Source organism: Ornithodoros turicata, unplaced genomic scaffold (assembly GCF_037126465.1).
Source record: "Ornithodoros turicata isolate Travis unplaced genomic scaffold, ASM3712646v1 ctg00000858.1, whole genome shotgun sequence".
NCBI lineage: Eukaryota > Metazoa > Arthropoda > Arachnida > Ixodida > Argasidae > Ornithodoros > Ornithodoros turicata.
In genome coordinates, this window is record NW_026999407.1 from 278,550 (window position 1) to 296,895 (window position 18,346).

General features: G+C 46.3%; 1 long non-coding RNA gene across 1 annotated transcript; it reads right to left on the reverse strand.

The window, feature by feature from the left end:
- Positions 1 to 560: 560 nt before the first annotated feature.
- On the reverse strand, positions 561 to 15,618 carry LOC135375385 (uncharacterized). Its single transcript, XR_010417234.1, has 3 exons — positions 15,508 to 15,618; positions 10,867 to 10,915; positions 561 to 720 (listed from the first exon to the last, which is right to left on the reverse strand). It is a non-coding gene; the product is annotated as an uncharacterized LOC135375385 (long non-coding RNA).
- Between the last annotated feature and the right edge of the window lie 2,728 nt (positions 15,619 to 18,346).

The following is an 18,346-nucleotide window of genomic DNA, read 5'->3' on the forward strand; positions in this document are numbered from 1 at the left end:
GAGCTGTGTGCCCAGAACGATGACACGTGTGCTATGAATGTGTTTTTCTTTTCTTTTCTTTTTTTGAAGTTTTCTTCAATGAACGTGGTAGGAAGTTAGCGCCCGTCTTGTCTGTTTCTTCGTTCTTCGTCCGTGTTTTTTGCGCTCTCAGCTCAGATATCAATAAAGTAATATGTGTGTATTTGAACTCTTTCCACTCACGCCAGGTACGTGCCCGGACACCAGCCTACTCAGATTTTTTTTTTCTTCTTCTTCTTTTAACGGTGTACCCTGAAATAGTGAAGTGCACGTCACTGTTTAGTCAGTGTTCGCACGTGAACTGTTTTGTACTTGCAGAACTAAGACAACAGTAGTTTTGTGGTTGACCAGACAGTCTTTTGACTAAAGTTTCTCTCTGTCAAGGCTTCCACCGCACCTTGGAATACTTGCACGACACATATGAACGTCTTGTGGAGTTGGGCGAAGTTGCGACGACGCTCTTTGTTCGCATCGCAATAACAACAACAACAATAAATGAAGAAGCGACGGCGCGTATTACGAGAATATAAGACATCAGAAAGGACGTTTCGGCAACATTTATTGCAGTCGGCTCCATGTTCGTCCGCCTTCTCAGCCGTGGTGACTTTTTTGGCAGTAATACTGATAGCCAGAACCGCAGAAAGAACTGGAACACATACAGCCCTCGCTGCAACGGCGGTTGTTCGGGTTTCCATCCTTACACTATAAAGGAGAAAAGAAAGTGTTTTCATATTAGAAAGGTTGGCGAAATCGTAATTCGCAAATACGTTTTTTACGTAACCAATGTGTAGCGTTCCGAGTTTTCGGAGTTTTCATTTTGGAAAATTCGGAGGGTGTTTATCGGAGTTTCTCGGAGGATTAAAAAGTTTGAAAAATGAACGGCGCCGATTTCGGCGTATTGCACAGCAGTCATCGCAGGGACAGTGCGAGGAAATATTTGCGAAAGTGACTGGGACCACAGGATGTCAGGCACGGATATTTTAAGACCCAGAGAAGACCCAGAAGTACAAACGAGCGTATTTGCACAAATTTTGAATGGTGCTCAAAATGAGTAGCAGCTGTGACGAACACATAACTGTTCTGTGCCAAACTAGCCCAAAACCCGGGATCAGGTAGGGTCACTGGGGTCGAGGATACATAGAACATGCGCGTGTAGTGTAGTATATCCTCCTTTTGAGCCATTCATGCGTCCAGCTACCACTTCTGACCTTTTCTTTTTTTAGTTGTGAATCAGTTTGAAGTCGGAAACTATGGTTCGGAAGAAGGGGGACAAAGGAAGAAGGAAACGGGAAAAACCTTATGGCCGCCTCCGATGTTTTGCAAAAAACATCGGAGGGAGTTTATCAGATAAATCCGAGTAGTCGGAAGCCTACCAATGTCGAATGCCAGAGATAAGCGGGGAGGGGGGGGATTTAGGCGCGAATTTTGTAAATCAACTCGTTTAACAGCTCCCGAGCAGCACAGCCCGCCAGGAGGCGAGCACACGCTGCGCGCTATACCCTACAAAAGCTGGCGCGCGTCTCCGTCAAGAACAGCTTCGTTTTGCAACACCGGGAAGACTATAAGGTCCGATCTCGGTTTTGCCAGATCGGACGCTTCCGGTGTCCCTACCGCGTTGCCCAACAACTTCTCCCTTTAAAAAAACATACAGTCGACCCGCATTTATCCGGACTTCATTTATCCGGACAAAAAAGCGTGGAGACGGATTTCTCTCCCATGTATTTCGCCCCCGTTTATCCGGACTGCGGCGGAGGGGAGGAGGAGGAGGAGGAGTGTCGATGGGAGGAACCCGAGAGGTCTGCCTGCCTGATTAGGCGGCATGTTTCTCGGGAAGTGAAAGGTGGTGGAGAGGAGGAGAGGAAAGGGTGAAGTGGAAGACCGAGCGGAATCCGCTCGGGGGGAGGATAGCTGCGTCCATGGGCCGACTTCAGGGGAACTGTGCCGGCATACGCCTATTACACATCTGAGGGAAACCCAGGAAAAACCCCAGACGGCACAGCCGGCCCGCGGATTCGAACCGCGGACCTCCCAGTCTCCAAGCGCACGCGTTACCGCTGCGCCACCGGAGCTGGTCCTGACTGCAGCGTCCGGGCTCAGACGAGAATTCCAGGGAACAGAAGTGACTAATACCCAACAGCCGGGGGGGGGGGGATATGTTTAATAGAGTGAAAGAAAAAAACGGCAATGTCAGCCAGGCTATTGCCAGCTTGCTATTCCAAAAAAAGAAACTGAAAAATAAACAAAAAGAAAGAAAAAGAAACGAACTGAAAAATAAACAAATAGAAACAAGAAGAAAGGAACTGAGAATAAACAAAAGAAATAAAGGAAAGGAAAAAATGGAAGAAAAACAGGCACGCAGTGCAGCTGGCTTCAGACCCTTGGACCACACCTAGTCAAGCGAGGTCCACGACCCTGGTCGCGGCCTCGTTTTAACTGGCACAAAGACGGTGTTGCTAGGAAGAATTTTCTCCCTTTCCGACTTTGCACGTTACACAAAAGAGAGTGGTAGAGATTAAACAAATTAACAACCGCAGTCGCCCCTCATACCTAGACTAAAACAGTAACCGTGAAATTCCATGGGCTTGTATAGGAACATTTGCAAATGAATGTAATGTTTTGTTTACCACCAGAAATTCACTGACTTCGAGGATGCCAATGGCGGTCTTCGAGCTGTCTTGAGAATCTCGATCCCGTTTAATACCCTTGTCACACAGGGAGTCTTCAATGATCATTGAAACCAATCGTCATTGAAAATGCGCGTAGCGCCACCTAGCGTGTAACGTGTCAACCTGTCGTGAAACACTGAATCCAATACTCTTTGGGAAGTTGACACGTTACACGCTTGGTGTCACTACACACATTTTCAATGGTCATTGGTTTCAATGATCATTGAAGACTGCCCATGTGACAGGGGTATAACGAACTGGATCGGGTTGAGCAGCATCGGAGTTCGATCCTACTCGAAAGTGTCCGTGTAGCAGCGCCGGATCCGCATTGAGCTCGATGAGCATTAGCTCAATGGGATTGTGACAGGGGTATTATATTTAACCGAAACCTCGAAAACAAAGATTATCAATTTACTTACTTGGATCTCTTAAGTGTGCCGGCTGGTCTGTGAGACGCGCTTGCGGTACACGGTTTGCTGTCTAATACCCCTGTCACACGGACACTTTCAATCCGCATTGAACCAATGCTCATCGAGCTCAATGCGGATCCGGCGCTGCTACACGGACACGTTCGAGTAGGATCCAACTCCGATCCTGCTTAACCCGATCCAGGTTGTTAAACGGGATTGAGATTCTAGAGAGTGATTAGTGAACACGGCGATCACAACGAAATCATAACAAAAACGGCGCTGTGCTGTACAATCTTATATTTAACAGCTGGATTTCATGGATATAAACATTTTTGCCTCTTATATTCCAACTATTCATGTAGATTTGTTTAAAAATCATACCGACAACAGAATGTGTCCCAGCAGGTGGTTCTGCCGGCAGCGGTACAACGACGGAAGCAGACGACAATTCCCGACGTGCCTTACGCTCCCTAGGTGGCGCTTATCAAATTTGCACCAACCACCAACAATCCACTACTTTTGCAGATTGCAAGAGGTATCCATTTCAATCCCATTCAATCCACTTGCCACCCAAAATGACGCTGCCCATGTTGGATACAGGGAGAAATAGTGAGGATAGGTTGATTGATAGCGTTCCATATTTCAAGACTTCATTGGTCGGAAAGCTGAAAAAGTGGGTGGAGCTTCAGGTATTGGCATGACCCATTAATGGCCAGACTCCCTTTTAATATACGGCTCTGCTGCCTCGGGGCTGTTAGCGCCGCCTGTCGACAAGCCAACATTTCAATACGCATTGGGATGGGCCGTGTAGCAGCATCGCGCACCGAACGCTCTTGAGAAACTCGATGCGGATCGGATTCAATCCGCATTGAAAGCGCCGTGTGACATGGGTATAAAACTTCTTTCACCCGATATACGTGGCCGGGCTTGAAAAGCTTCTCTTCTTAGCATATTGATACGGGCATCACAGCGTGGCGACGGCAATGATTTAAAGGGTCTCTGACCAGAAGCTGGAGAGCCTTTTCCGCAGTGGCTACCGATAGAATACACAAAAGCAACTTCATATACGAAAATTCATGCCTCAACACCTCGTAGTTTTCGTAAACTCGAATTTTGAACATCGCGGTTCACGCCGACGCTGGCACACCTAGCGTCAAACCAAGAAAACGTACGCATATATAGAAAACTCATCTGGTCATCCCACCGGGATGACGTCAATCGCCCATGCAATCAGCGCGCACAATGCCGTCACGTGATCGAGCACTACAACAACAACTTTCAGCAAGAACCAACATTTTTACGCCGATATACTGTTGTCACAATGTCTGGAAATAAAAAGTATGTATATACTTCGAAATCTACGACCTGTTTTATAACTGCGATAATCCAATTAGCGACTTCCGTGGAAAGAGGAGCTACGAGGCTACGAGCTACGACGACTTTCGGGATCCAGCGCGCTATTTCACTGCGTTAGCGTAGTGTGTGTATTTCCAAGTTTTCTTTAGTTATATCTTTTGGAACAACGACCAATTTATCGAGGTACAGCCCTTACTTCATTTGACGTGCCTCGGTTGTGTCGTCAAAGCGCGATTATTCGGCGGGCATTCAGTTCCGTACGATACTGCGCAGGGATATACAAGGCAGGGATCAGGTACAAGTTTTCTTCTATCTGTTTTCCTTATAATATGCAGCATACTGCATATAGTAAAGAATGTTAAGTTCTGGATTCTAAACCAACGCAGTTGAAATCCTTAGTTTACCCCAAGCTGTACTATTGTTGTCTAATCTGGGGAAACACCACAGAGGGCAACGATAAAATTGCAGTGCACAAAAAAAGAAAGAAAGAATGCCTGGTATACGACAACCATATCTACAGGTTGTCTACAGGTGCAATGTGCTGGACCCTCGTTGCAAAGAGGCCCACCAGGGGTGCCACTACAATCCATCCATCCAGCCCCTCAGCTCCTTCAACACATGCAAAATACAGTAGACAAAGCGTTCACTTGGAAATCAGACATTTACACAAAATTGCCTTGCAAATTCAGGATCTCTTAGCGCCATCCCAAACACTTGCCATTACGGTATGAAATCTATCACTGTACCACCTTACAAGGTTCCACTGCTACGGACCAACTACAGAAATCAGCAGAAACTGTTCCTCTTCCGAACAAATTTTTTCAGCTGATTGGAAATGGCCTTCCTGTGTCCAGTTTCAAAACAGAGTTACACAAACTTGTTGAAGTGTTATTAGAGACAGTCCACTCTGTTATGTATTTTGTGTGTGTGTGTGTGTGTGTGTGTGTGTGTAAATGTGGACAGCTCGGTGCAATTGTGTATTTTATGTATGTGGTTGTGATTTGCTGTATGCTCGTAGTGGTAATATCACAGTTATCGCATTTATATGGCTTTTTATAACAATGTTAGGGTGATGACTTCATGGAAGTGGAAGGAACAGGAGAGGAAGACATCTGGCAATGGTCATGACAGTTGTCCGTCAGGTACGAGACCAATTTCTTTTATAAATGTGGCATATAGAGTGACGTTGTAGTAACAACTTCACTCTATATGCCACATTATATCTCAATACAACTTAGACCTGCCTGTTGCACATGAGATGTGTGACTTTACTTACACACACAAGCTTCTGCAGGTTCGATGCATGTATATTTTGAAACATGAAAGACAGAGTGCTAAAAATATATCTGAGGTGAAAAATTGAGAAGTTCACTGCAGTAATTCTATCGATTTATTTTCAGCATTTTGGGAAAAATATAGTGATGGCAAGATTACCTGTGTTGTTGTGCCAGACCATCTGCTATTGGAATTCGTTGTCCCAGTTATTATATATAATAGCTGTTTGAGGTTATTACATATCTGTTATGCAAGTTTTGTGCCTGTGAGTTCCTGTAAATGTGCTCTGCGGTAATCATACTGGACAGAGAGCTATGCCTGTATAATAACAGTGACTAATGTTCTCCTGCCCATAAACCTATTCCTAGGGTACATCTGCACCCTTGGAAGTCACTGTAGAGGCGTGTTCGCTTAGCTCAATTGGTAAGGGCCCTGGATCGGTAATACAGAAGATGTGGGTTCAAGTCCTACTACTGGCTAACCTTTCCAGTGACTGCTCATCATTCATTTCTTAGGCACTTGGTGCTTTGTATGTATTTGCCTTTTCTATGTGTTCCAGTCTCAGAACATCAACTGCCATGTTCAAAAGAACTGGAATATGCCTCTGCAATCTGGAACCCATCCCAACATCTCTTAATCGACAAAGTAGAATTAGTACAGAACCGCACGGTTTGTTGCTCGTGATTATCATCCTTTTTCCAGCGTCTCAGCCATTAAAGCCAAACTCTTTCTTACTCCTTTGATTACCAGATGAAAGGTATCAGGCCTGGGATTCTTTTATAAGTTATATTCAGACATGTACAAGATACCCAAAAATGTATTTAAGATAAGATAATAAATACTAACGTTAGAATATAATTAAGATAGAGTATAAATACATGAAAATTAAAGTAATTAAGATAGAGTACAAAATACTTCAAAAAGTATTTGAAATACAATTAAGATACTGTTTATCCTTGAACGGAAAAGTCACCAGTCACCAATCAATGCGGCTAGTCGCCGCTATGTGGCATGGATCATCTAAACCCCGCGCACTAAGCAAGCCGCCGCTGTGTGATAGGAGTCATCTAAACATAAGTCCCAAAACGATGAAAACGAGAACGATGAAAACTCCACTAAGTATATGTGACCCATAACAAAGCAAGCTTCTAGCAGGTGCCTGCTCGGCGAGGTCAGAATTCGGAGTCACCACGTCAGGGCACACGTATTAGAACCCTCACTCGCCAAGGATTAGTACACACGGGGCAAGACCTCTAAATGGAGACTACCAAGAAGGGCCAATGTCCGGGTCAAGTCCGAGGGACTCAGGGAATTTCCACTGAACGAGGAAGATAATGGAAAGACAAGACACAGAAAGTTTGACAGGGAGATCCAAAATATGTAATTAGAGTATTGATTAGAAAATACCATAAAATGTATTTTAAATAGAGTACAAATACACTAAACAAAAAGTATTGAGTAGAGTACCAAAATACCGCAAATTGTATTTAAAATACAGTATTTTAAATACAATACTCCAAATACGTACAAGTATGGTTATATTACAGTCACACTCCTCCCCACCCCACTTACTGTCAATCCCCTCACAAGTTACTTCCAAGACTTGATGACTCGCACAAAGTACTTGCTCCACCTACACAAACAAAAAATTCCTCTACTCTCCGCACCAGCTGATGGTGTCAAACTGGAATGACCTTCCTGCCCACATAGCATCAGTACAAAATGTATCGTCATTTATTTCCAAGTGCTATGATCGTTTTCAGATCGAATGAATTTCTTCGTGGTGAGTGAACGAATTTTGTGTACATCATTTTGGTATTTGTCTTTTTTGGATAAAAAACCTCCCGCATTTATGTAAATCCCTTCACAAGGGTCTTTAAGTATACAAATGAAATGAAGAACTTCGTGATACTTTCATAATTGGAGCATTTTTAATTCATATTTTAAAACAGTGCATGGCTGCTAAAAATGTGTCAGACACCGTTACAAAGGCTGCCGTCTGTAACAGGGGAATCATGATTTTTCCCAGAAGCCCAATAATCTATAACGCTGCATCACATATGCTATTTTGGAGCAATCTCTGCAGACATATTATGAAGATATTATCTGAGTGCCACAATAAACTATATGAACCACATTCCATGTTACATCATCTTTGACTAAAACATGCCTATTTGAGTATTCGAGCAGCCCAAGATACAAAGCTTGGTTCCTCAAGGTCTACATCCTACTCGAACTGGGTGTGCACTTTGCACACAAAAGGAAGATTGAGAATGAAAAATGGCTAGGAAGCAAGCGAACTGGGGTTTTACATCATGCATGGAAGATTGAGGTTTTCGATAGCCAACTTGTGTAGTGAGCACTTCTGGAGGACTGAGAGCAGGGACCGAGGTCACACACAGGGTAACCTGCATAACAGTCTGATTTACTTCCACATAACGATCATTAAAATACTTGAGGTGCCTAAACAATACTATTTGGATGCTATCAGACAGTAAGAGTTCGAACAACACTTACGACATTGACTGAATGGGTGGACAGAAGGATGCGTCAGAACAGGATTGGATTTGTGTCTGTGGTGGAATTGAGAGCCCAATGTAATTCTTACCAGGCGGAGCAGGCTGATGAGATGGTGCTTTGTGTCAGGGGTCAGCACAGTGGTTTATCCAGAATCCCAAGCATGGAGGAGTGTTGAGTTCGGGGGGAGGGGGGGTCATTATTATAGTTGCATCATTAGTCTACAGCTGAAATTGCAAGGGCACCCCCTGTAGGGGGTACCCCCACCTAGTATATTAGGTATTTAAAGCATGTAGTAGTTACTATGGGAAAGGCTTTGCGTATTCTGTTCACCGCGCAGACTGGTATAACGATTCTCTTGTTTTTTTCAAGTTTGTGCAACATCCATCTCAAGAACTGTTGGTATGTAGTGTACGTATCTATTTCCTGTATGAGACACGCAAGCTTTGAACAAAGCTAAAGCTAGTAGGACGCCGAGTATTAATTCATCTGCACTCTTTAAGCTAAAGCTAGTAGGACGCCGAGTATTAATTCAGCTGCACTCTTTCTGAATAAGTGACGAACAATAACGAAAAGTTCAGAAAAACTATTTTGTATTGAAACCAACCAGCATGATTGTGCATGAGACACGTACGCTTCTTACTTGTGAATATGAGCGCTAGGTTCGTGCTGCCCTCGAAGTTCTAAATATGCTACTTTAAGAGCAGCTCCTTGCAACATAAGCACTCGACTTCTTTCGGCATTATTATGCAATGAACCACTCCGGCCCCTTTACACGGCGCCGTCAAACATGAAATTTACACAAACTGTTCATGTGCTTCATCGTGATGGATGCTGAAAGCTCATCTAACAGTCTGTCGTTGGAACTTCCTCTTCATGCTGAACTCGATTCGCGGCTCAACATTTTAAAAGCAAGGCCTCCAAACTCTGCTGCACGTAGCAGGTGCCTCTCAGCTGCTGAAAGGTAGCTGAAAAGCTGACTTGTCGACTCCGCTGTGCTTCCGCGTCCATATTGAAAAAGCACCCAGCAATACGGAAGTTGCGGAAACCACCCGAACTTCCGGTGTGGGCTTTCCACCAATAAACGTCGCGGGCGTTTGACGTCATACACATGGGAAAACGAGTGCATAATAGCTAGAGTTTTGCGCTGATCGCACGAGTTGAGGGCAGATATCGAAACCGCTTTTCGGCTCCTTGTTTGGAATAGTTGGCGGCTCCGCAGAGACGAAACGTTTCAGTTGTAACTTGGAGGCACCATGTAGGTTCGTTATCCATACAAACAAATAGCGTCCTCGATAAACTTGCTCCGGAATTGCCCCGAAACCACCGCGGTGCGTGGCGCTCTACACTGGCGGTGCCCTGGGCGGAGGCATTATCGAGCATGAAACTGCACCGCACTGGTGGATCTGGTGGATACTAGCGTGCGCCACCTAGAGATGTGTGCTCGCTGTGGCTCGTAGGCTGCGCGACCAGTAGCGAGCGGGACCTGGCGAGCGCCACCGATCGAATGCCATGCTGACGATGGCTGTCTGCTGCTACTTGCCCGGCTACACCTGGCTACTTGCCGCTTCCGCCTTCCTCCGTGCTTCCTGCGATCACGATGCTTCTTGGGATTGCACTCTGGCGCTCGGCCGATTTTCTCGGTGTGGGTTCGGGGCAACTCAGTGCTGCACTGAAAGTGTGCACTCCTTTAATCGAGGACGTTCAGTGCGCACCAGTGCAGTTTATCGAGGATGGCAAGCCGCACCAGGTCGCACCGGTGCAGTTTATCGAGGACGCTAATAGACATTGACCAGGTTCTGGTCAGAGACCCTTTAATGGACAGAATGAGAATGCGCGTAACATGAGTCGTCGTCGTCGTAACAATATTATACTGCTTGAGAAATAACTCGCGATGTCTCGCAACTTTTGAAAAGCACAATGCAAGACGATGTCAGCCATCGCAAACACCCAACGCATTCCCCCTACCTCCACGATCCTCACTCTACAGCAGGATATGCGCGCGCTTTCCGCAAGAGGCGCTGTAGTGGCGCGCCCATGGCGAAACGCAGGTCACCTGTATGCAGCATTAATTCTTTGAAGAGAGACCCCTCCAAAGCGGTGGAACCTCAACATCGGGGCGCTGGAGAGGTTGGACAGGTTGCGACAGTAGCACTTGTACCAGAGTTATACCCCGCGGCGTAACGTTGTGGAAGTCCGTGATTAGCGACGCCAAATATCATTCGGGGATAAGTCGGGAAAATGCAGGTTTCTGATACGTCTGCCCCGTTTCATGCGACATTGGCTGACACATTAGAGAGAACTGCGATGATTTTGTTATTTCATCTGCTCTTCAAATAATGAAAGCGCTCCGGTCACACAAAGTACATATTTAGGTAGTGTGAGACATCTGCTTTGTCTGTGTGACTTTTTCTCTACTACATGCTGCCATCACAATCACATTGGTGCCCCTTTAACGTGTAATCGAGAGGCCGCTGTGTGTCCCAAAGTCAATTTGCAAATTTGATTTGTGCAAAAAGTATGTATTGTCATTCTGGAAAACTACATGCACTGGACGGCATTCAAAGCGCTGTTGCTTAGATAAAAGCATTTAGAACGCACACTTTTTCCGATTATTTACTTACCCCTTCGTCACTGCAATCATCAAGAGGTGAGAAGTGGCAGTCACAGCACCTGTAGAAGGAATTATAAGGTAACATATATATATATATATATAAAGTAAAAAAATAGCCGAAGCTCTGTAGCTGCACGTTGAGCATATGTTTACAATTTGATCGTGCACTCCCAGCCAAGGACAGCTGTTTCGCTCTACTTGGAGCTCGTCAGCCTGGCGTAGGGAAGTGACGCGATCTTGGGTCGGCACAACAGTGCGTCTCGGCGAGACGTCAATGTTCCACGGTGACGACGCCACCTGTGGAGGCCGCAGTGCAAGCTAGCAAGTAGTATATATATATATATTTAGCATTCCACTATTTTTACATTTTACACTACTTTTACACTACTACACTATTTTACACTACTTTTAGCATTCCAAGTATCTTAAATGTAAATAAATTATCCCTTTTTTTTTTCTTACTTCCCGTACCTTCGTAGTCTGTGTTTCAATTTTCATTTCAGCTACATATATTCGCGGTCGTCCGAACCCCATTCACCAAGTATATATATATATATATATAATAAATAAGAACGTTTATATCCTTATTAGTTCATAACGTTTATTAGTTTATTTTTACGTTTAGTTACGTTTTTTTAGTTTATAATAACGTTTATATCTTTATTATTATTATTATTATTATTATTATTATAGTTTCGATAAACGTGGGTTCATTGGTGCACAACCCTTCGACAAACAGGGTGTTTGCTCTAACGTGTCCAGAAATTTTATTTAACGCGAGCGATAAAAGAGAAACCAGCGCTACTTTTCAGCCACATGACTAACAAGCAGGTGCCACTATTGAGGCAGTACCTGTTTCTTACTCAAGAAGCAGATAAGTTCCACTTGCTTTTCTTTTATCGCTCGCTTTAAATATAATTTCTGGACACGTTAGAGCATAGCCAAACGTGCGTAAACGCGTGCCAAAAGCGTAACGTTACACGTTAGACGTTAGTAACGTTACACGTTAGAGCACGTTAGAGCAAAAAAAAAAAGGGAAAAATAGCCGGAGACCTTTGGCTGCCCGTATAGCATATGTTTGTAAATCGAACGTCGCCATGCCAGTACTGGACAGCTGTTTCGGCCTTCTTGGGCCTCAGCAGCAGCACGCAGGCAGGCAACGTTTGGGCAGATGGCGTCAGAAGGTCACGTAACACGTGATTCCTCCCGTCAGAGTGAGCCAACTCACCACTGAAAGCCCAGTGCAAAGCCAGTGAAGTATACAAGGTAAAAAAATAGCCGGAGGCCTTTGGCTGCCCGTATAGCATATGTTTGTAAGTCAAACGTCGCCATGCCAGTACTGGACAGCTGTTTCGACCTTCTTGGGTCTCATCAGCAGCACGCAGGCAGGCAACGTTTGAGCGGATGGCGTCAGAAGGTCACGTAACACGTGATTCCTCCCGTCAGAGTGAGCCAACTCACCACTGAAAGCCCAGTGCAAAGCCAGTGAAGTATACAAGGTAAAAAAATAGCCGGAGGCCTTTGGCTGCCCGTATAGCATATGTTTGTAAGTCAAACGTCGCCATGCCAGTACTGGACAGCTGTTTCGACCTTCTTGGGTCTCATCAGCAGCACGCAGGCAGGCAACGTTTGAGCGGATGGCGTCAGAAGGTCACGTAACACGTGATTCCTCCCGTCAGAGTGAGCCAACTCACCACTGAAAGCCCAGTGCAAAGCCAGTGAAGTATACAAGGTAAAAAAATAGCCGGAGGCCTTTGGCTGCCCGTATAGCATATGTTTGTAAGTCAAACGTCGCCATGCCAGTACTGGACAGCTGTTTCGACCTTCTTGGGTCTCATCAGCAGCACGCAGGCAGGCAACGTTTGAGCGGATGGCGTCAGAAGGTCACGTAACACGTGATTCCTCCCGTCAGAGTGAGCCAACTCACCACTGAAAGCCCAGTGCAAAGCCAGTGAAGTATACAAGGTAAAAAAATAGCCGGAGGCCTTTGGCTGCCCGTATAGCATATGTTTGTAAGTCAAACGTCGCCATGCCAGTACTGGACAGCTGTTTCGACCTTCTTGGGTCTCATCAGCAGCACGCAGGCAGGCAACGTTTGAGCGGATGGCGTCAGAAGGTCACGTAACACGTGATTCCTCCCGTCAGAGTGAGCCAACTCACCACTGAAAGCCCAGTGCAAAGCCAGTGAAGTATACAAGGTAAAAAAATAGCCGGAGGCCTTTGGCTGCCCGTATAGCATATGTTTGTAAGTCAAACGTCGCCATGCCAGTACTGGACAGCTGTTTCGACCTTCTTGGGTCTCATCAGCAGCACGCAGGCAGGCAACGTTTGAGCGGATGGCGTCAGAAGGTCACGTAACACGTGATTCCTCCCGTCAGAGTGAGCCAACTCACCACTGAAAGCCCAGTGCAAAGCCAGTGAAGTATACAAGGTAAAAAAATAGCCGGAGGCCTTTGGCTGCCCGTATAGCATATGTTTGTAAGTCAAACGTCGCCATGCCAGTACTGGACAGCTGTTTCGACCTTCTTGGGTCTCATCAGCAGCACGCAGGCAGGCAACGTTTGAGCGGATGGCGTCAGAAGGTCACGTAACACGTGATTCCTCCCGTCAGAGTGAGCCAACTCACCACTGAAAGCCCAGTGCAAAGCCAGTGAAGTATACAAGGTAAAAAAATAGCCGGAGGCCTTTGGCTGCCCGTATAGCATATGTTTGTAAGTCAAACGTCGCCATGCCAGTACTGGACAGCTGTTTCGACCTTCTTGGGTCTCATCAGCAGCACGCAGGCAGGCAACGTTTGAGCGGATGGCGTCAGAAGGTCACGTAACACGTGATTCCTCCCGTCAGAGTGAGCCAACTCACCACTGAAAGCCCAGTGCAAAGCCAGTGAAGTATACAAGGTAAAAAAATAGCCGGAGGCCTTTGGCTGCCCGTATAGCATATGTTTGTAAGTCAAACGTCGCCATGCCAGTACTGGACAGCTGTTTCGACCTTCTTGGGTCTCATCAGCAGCACGCAGGCAGGCAACGTTTGAGCGGATGGCGTCAGAAGGTCACGTAACACGTGATTCCTCCCGTCAGAGTGAGCCAACTCACCACTGAAAGCCCAGTGCAAAGCCAGTGAAGTATACAAGGTAAAAAAATAGCCGGAGGCCTTTGGCTGCCCGTATAGCATATGTTTGTAAGTCAAACGTCGCCATGCCAGTACTGGACAGCTGTTTCGACCTTCTTGGGTCTCATCAGCAGCACGCAGGCAGGCAACGTTTGAGCGGATGGCGTCAGAAGGTCACGTAACACGTGATTCCTCCCGTCAGAGTGAGCCAACTCACCACTGAAAGCCCAGTGCAAAGCCAGTGAAGTATACAAGGTAAAAAAATAGCCGGAGGCCTTTGGCTGCCCGTATAGCATATGTTTGTAAGTCAAACGTCGCCATGCCAGTACTGGACAGCTGTTTCGACCTTCTTGGGTCTCATCAGCAGCACGCAGGCAGGCAACGTTTGAGCGGATGGCGTCAGAAGGTCACGTAACACGTGATTCCTCCCGTCAGAGTGAGCCAACTCACCACTGAAAGCCCAGTGCAAAGCCAGTGAAGTACACAAGGGAAAAAATAGCTCCCGATATTGTTTATAGACGACCGTGAAACTTATTACGCGACGTGCTGGTGAACTCAAAAGTCACGAGGGAACAAAAATAATTCCTTGGCTGTAGTTTATCAATTTCTTTACGTAAACGAAAAGAAAAAAACTAAATATCTACAGCGGAAAGCGTGGAAGGGGGGAGGGGTATAGACGGTAGGGAGTCTGGAGCAGGTACCGGGAATCCTGATCGGGTCTTCCCAGTGTTGCCAAACGTGAACGTTGTCGGGAGGCAGTCCGCGCGGCTGCCATCGGATTGTTGCTCGGGGAATAACACTAGCAATTGCGTGGCTATTTTCGAGTTAAAGGGGCAATAAACAGGTATACAAGGTGCACGTTTTTTTAATGGGTTGTGATACGTTGCTGACGGTGAATGTCTTCCAAAAATTGTTGTCGCGAAAAACTAAATAATGGCTCGAAACCGACCGAATATTCGCTGCAGTCTTTCGCGCCCATGCCCCGCCTTGCGATGCCCAGGCGACAATAGCGACACGTCATTTTGACGTCGCGTACGATCGACCATTCAAAATGCCGGACGCTTGTACATTGATTTTGTTGTAACATCGGGAAGTTAGGTGAATTCTAAACGTCTTGCCGCTTATCAATCCCAAGGTAGCCAGATGAAACGGTACCAAGAGCCCGCAATGTTACATTTCATGTGCGCACTATGTTTTCAGTGTTGTATTGCTCCGCGACTTCACCAAGATGCTCCCACAACCGGTGGAGCCCGTCATTGGATGGGAGATCGAAATCTCCCCTACCTCCAGCGCCTGGAATGCGGTGTCGATATACGCTGGAACCTGGTGACGTGTCCTCGTTCCAAGGATGATGGAGAGGCTCACGGGGATTATGGGATTATGCTCTTTGAATGGCATTGTTTCGTGGTAAAGACGTTCGCTAGAAGTAAATGAATTTCACATTTTGACATCGTGAGACACGTTTTTTCAGGGAGCATAATAACTGGAGAATGTTCGTCGAGCTGTTTAGTGCCCCTTTAAAGAGTAGAAATTGCATTCTTACCGTGCGGTGCCGATCAGAGTCAGGACAATCATGGCGACGAGAACCAACTTCATCTTCGAATTAGGTTTAGTGCAATTCTTGCCTCTCCTTCGCGTAGGCCAGGTACTGGGCTCGTCTGAGACACGCTTTAAATATAATCTATCCTCAGCAAAGCGGCAGCTGGAACGCAAGTGGTTTCACCTGATCGAATCCAATACCGCAGAACTGTCAAGACATGACAACATGAAATATCTTTCAACTTAGAAAGGTCAACGTGTCATGGCTTCGACATTTCTCGGATGATTGATTCCAGATAAACGTCCCTTCGGAAAAAAAATATATATATATGTTTTGTAACACTCCACACGGGGCGTTCAATAACGTCTAAGAGTAATTTAAAAAAAAAACGAAAGCTCTAGTACCCAGACATTTGGCGTGCAGGAAATATTGTTCCACTGACCCTTCGTTCATCGAGAAATCCTTGTCATCGAAGGTGATTCGTCAAATGTGGAAACAGCAACAAGTCAATGAGGCCAGGGTCCGGAGAATTGCTTGATGGTTGACAACTTGGAATCATCACCGAAAATGTTCTCTATGTTCTCTTAGAGCTTATGGACTTGAACGTGTTTGTAGCAAACACCTGTGCACTGAAAAGGGAAAAAAAAGTATGCATACATTGCGTTACTGGTAGGCAGAAGATAAAGTACCTGCAAATTGATATGGACACAGCATGGGGATGTCTTCCTTCCTTGTTTGTTTGTTTGTTTACTGCTACCACTCGTATGTTCGTTCATAAAACAGTGATCAATAAAGCAATCTACAAGCTTTGCTGTCTGTAGAATGTATTTTACTGTGCAGTGACTGTCTGGTTACTCCAGAAGGGTATATGGCAGACCTTTATTGTGCATGAAAGGGATGCTGTTGTGATCTTGCAGTGTTCACCACCAAACCATTGAGTGTACCTCTGTCAAGATAGCAGGCATTCGATGCTGCCCACAAGCACCTGAGAGAAAAGTGAGATCTTCACCTCAGTGAAAGCGAATAAACATACACGTGGTCAGGCAGCACCTACTGCATTCCACATCAAAAAGGCAAAAACATTTGTGTGCATGAGAAGGAAAGTTTTCCCTTATGGCATGTACGTACAGCACATGCTTGGAGGACTTTTCTTTCCTAATGGTCCCCAGAGCCACCTGGCAAAATCTTTGTAGGCAACGTGCCCAAAGTTCCTGCATGTACCATGGGCAGCGGAAAATTATGATATGTAACTTTAATGCTAACAAACTGAAGGCACATGCGAATAAACTGACTCGTTCACTTCGATGTTCCTGATAAGGGCGTAGTCGTCGCTTTCTCTCACCTAGCAGCAGGACACCTGGTGCACCTGAGTGCCCAACCACAGTATTTCAAAGTACCGATTTCTTGAAATGCAACCGCTGCGCTGCTTCAGTAACGTCTCATTTCGCAGCAACAAAGGCATTCCTCTCCTGTCGGCATTGGCACTTATTTGCTGCAAGGACACCTTTCCGCAGTACCACATTTCCGCTGTGAGGCTCTCAACATTTTCATTACACACGAAGCCTGTTTCCCACGCGGCCAGGTGACGGCGACGACGGCAATTCACCCTCCGTCGACAATTCTGCGGACGGCATCGTGTCGTGCTGTGCCTTCGGCGTGCCCTCGTAAGGAGCAAAAGTTTTTGCAAGCGTGACTGCTGGACTATAATCCAACAGTCACGCCGGCAAAGCCAAAACAGCACGCCCTAGGGCTTCGGATATATTGTAGTGAAGATAACGACACGTCAGATGACGACGATGACTCGCGCCACTCCCGCGCGGCTGTCTGAATAAACCTATTCCTACGGTCACGCCTACCTGCGCTTTCGGTACGACGAACGCCATCGGCAAGTCCGCTACGAAGTCGGCGACGAAGTCCTTCTATGGACTCCGCTTCGTGTACCCGGCCGCTCATCGAAGCTTATGAAGCGCTATGTTGGCCCATACCGTGTCACTCGAAAGCTTTCACCCCTCAACTATGAAGTGACGCCCCTTACCCCACCACCTGATCGTCGATCCCGTGGCACCGAAGTCGTCCATGTCATGCGGATGAAGCCTTTCGTCACTCTCCCTGGCCACACACCCGAGACCACGGCTTCACAGTCCACCGCTCCCGACATCACCGGGCTTCCGTCTTCCGAGGGGGGGCAATGTAGTGAAGATAACGACACGTCAGATGACGACGATGACTCGCGCCACTCCCGCGCGGCTGTCTGAATAAACCTATTCCTACGGTCACGCCTACCTGCGCTCTTCCGCTCTACAATATCCGGATATATCCGAAGCTCCAGTGCATTCAGGTTTGGTAAATTCGACATCACACGGCGTGCACCCCAAAATATTTCGGCCATTACGGTGTCGCCACAGACTGGGACGCGGATGAGAAAGGCGAGACTAGCCATAGCCGACACGAGACAACCCAGTGTTGTTGCTTAGTGGGTACTCAGCCTTGCGCTCTAATGCAATCTTTGAAATTCGGTTATTCAAAGAAAAAAGGGATTTTAAAAAATACGTCGTAACTGTACTCTTGTACTGTACGAAATGTACTCTTTTTAGGCTTTCATAAAATCATAAGGTTACCCTGAGTTGAAATCCACTTTACAGACCCTATATATATATATATATATATATATATATATATATATATATACTCATTGAACGATGCGACAGCACCAGAGGACACGTGTTTCGCCGTGTTTGCGGCTCGTCGGCCCTGGGTAGCTGTGCATCGTTCGGGATTGGCAAACCAGGGGTCACTCAGCGAGCGATATACACCTGGGAGGGTGACTGAGCACTCCCCAATG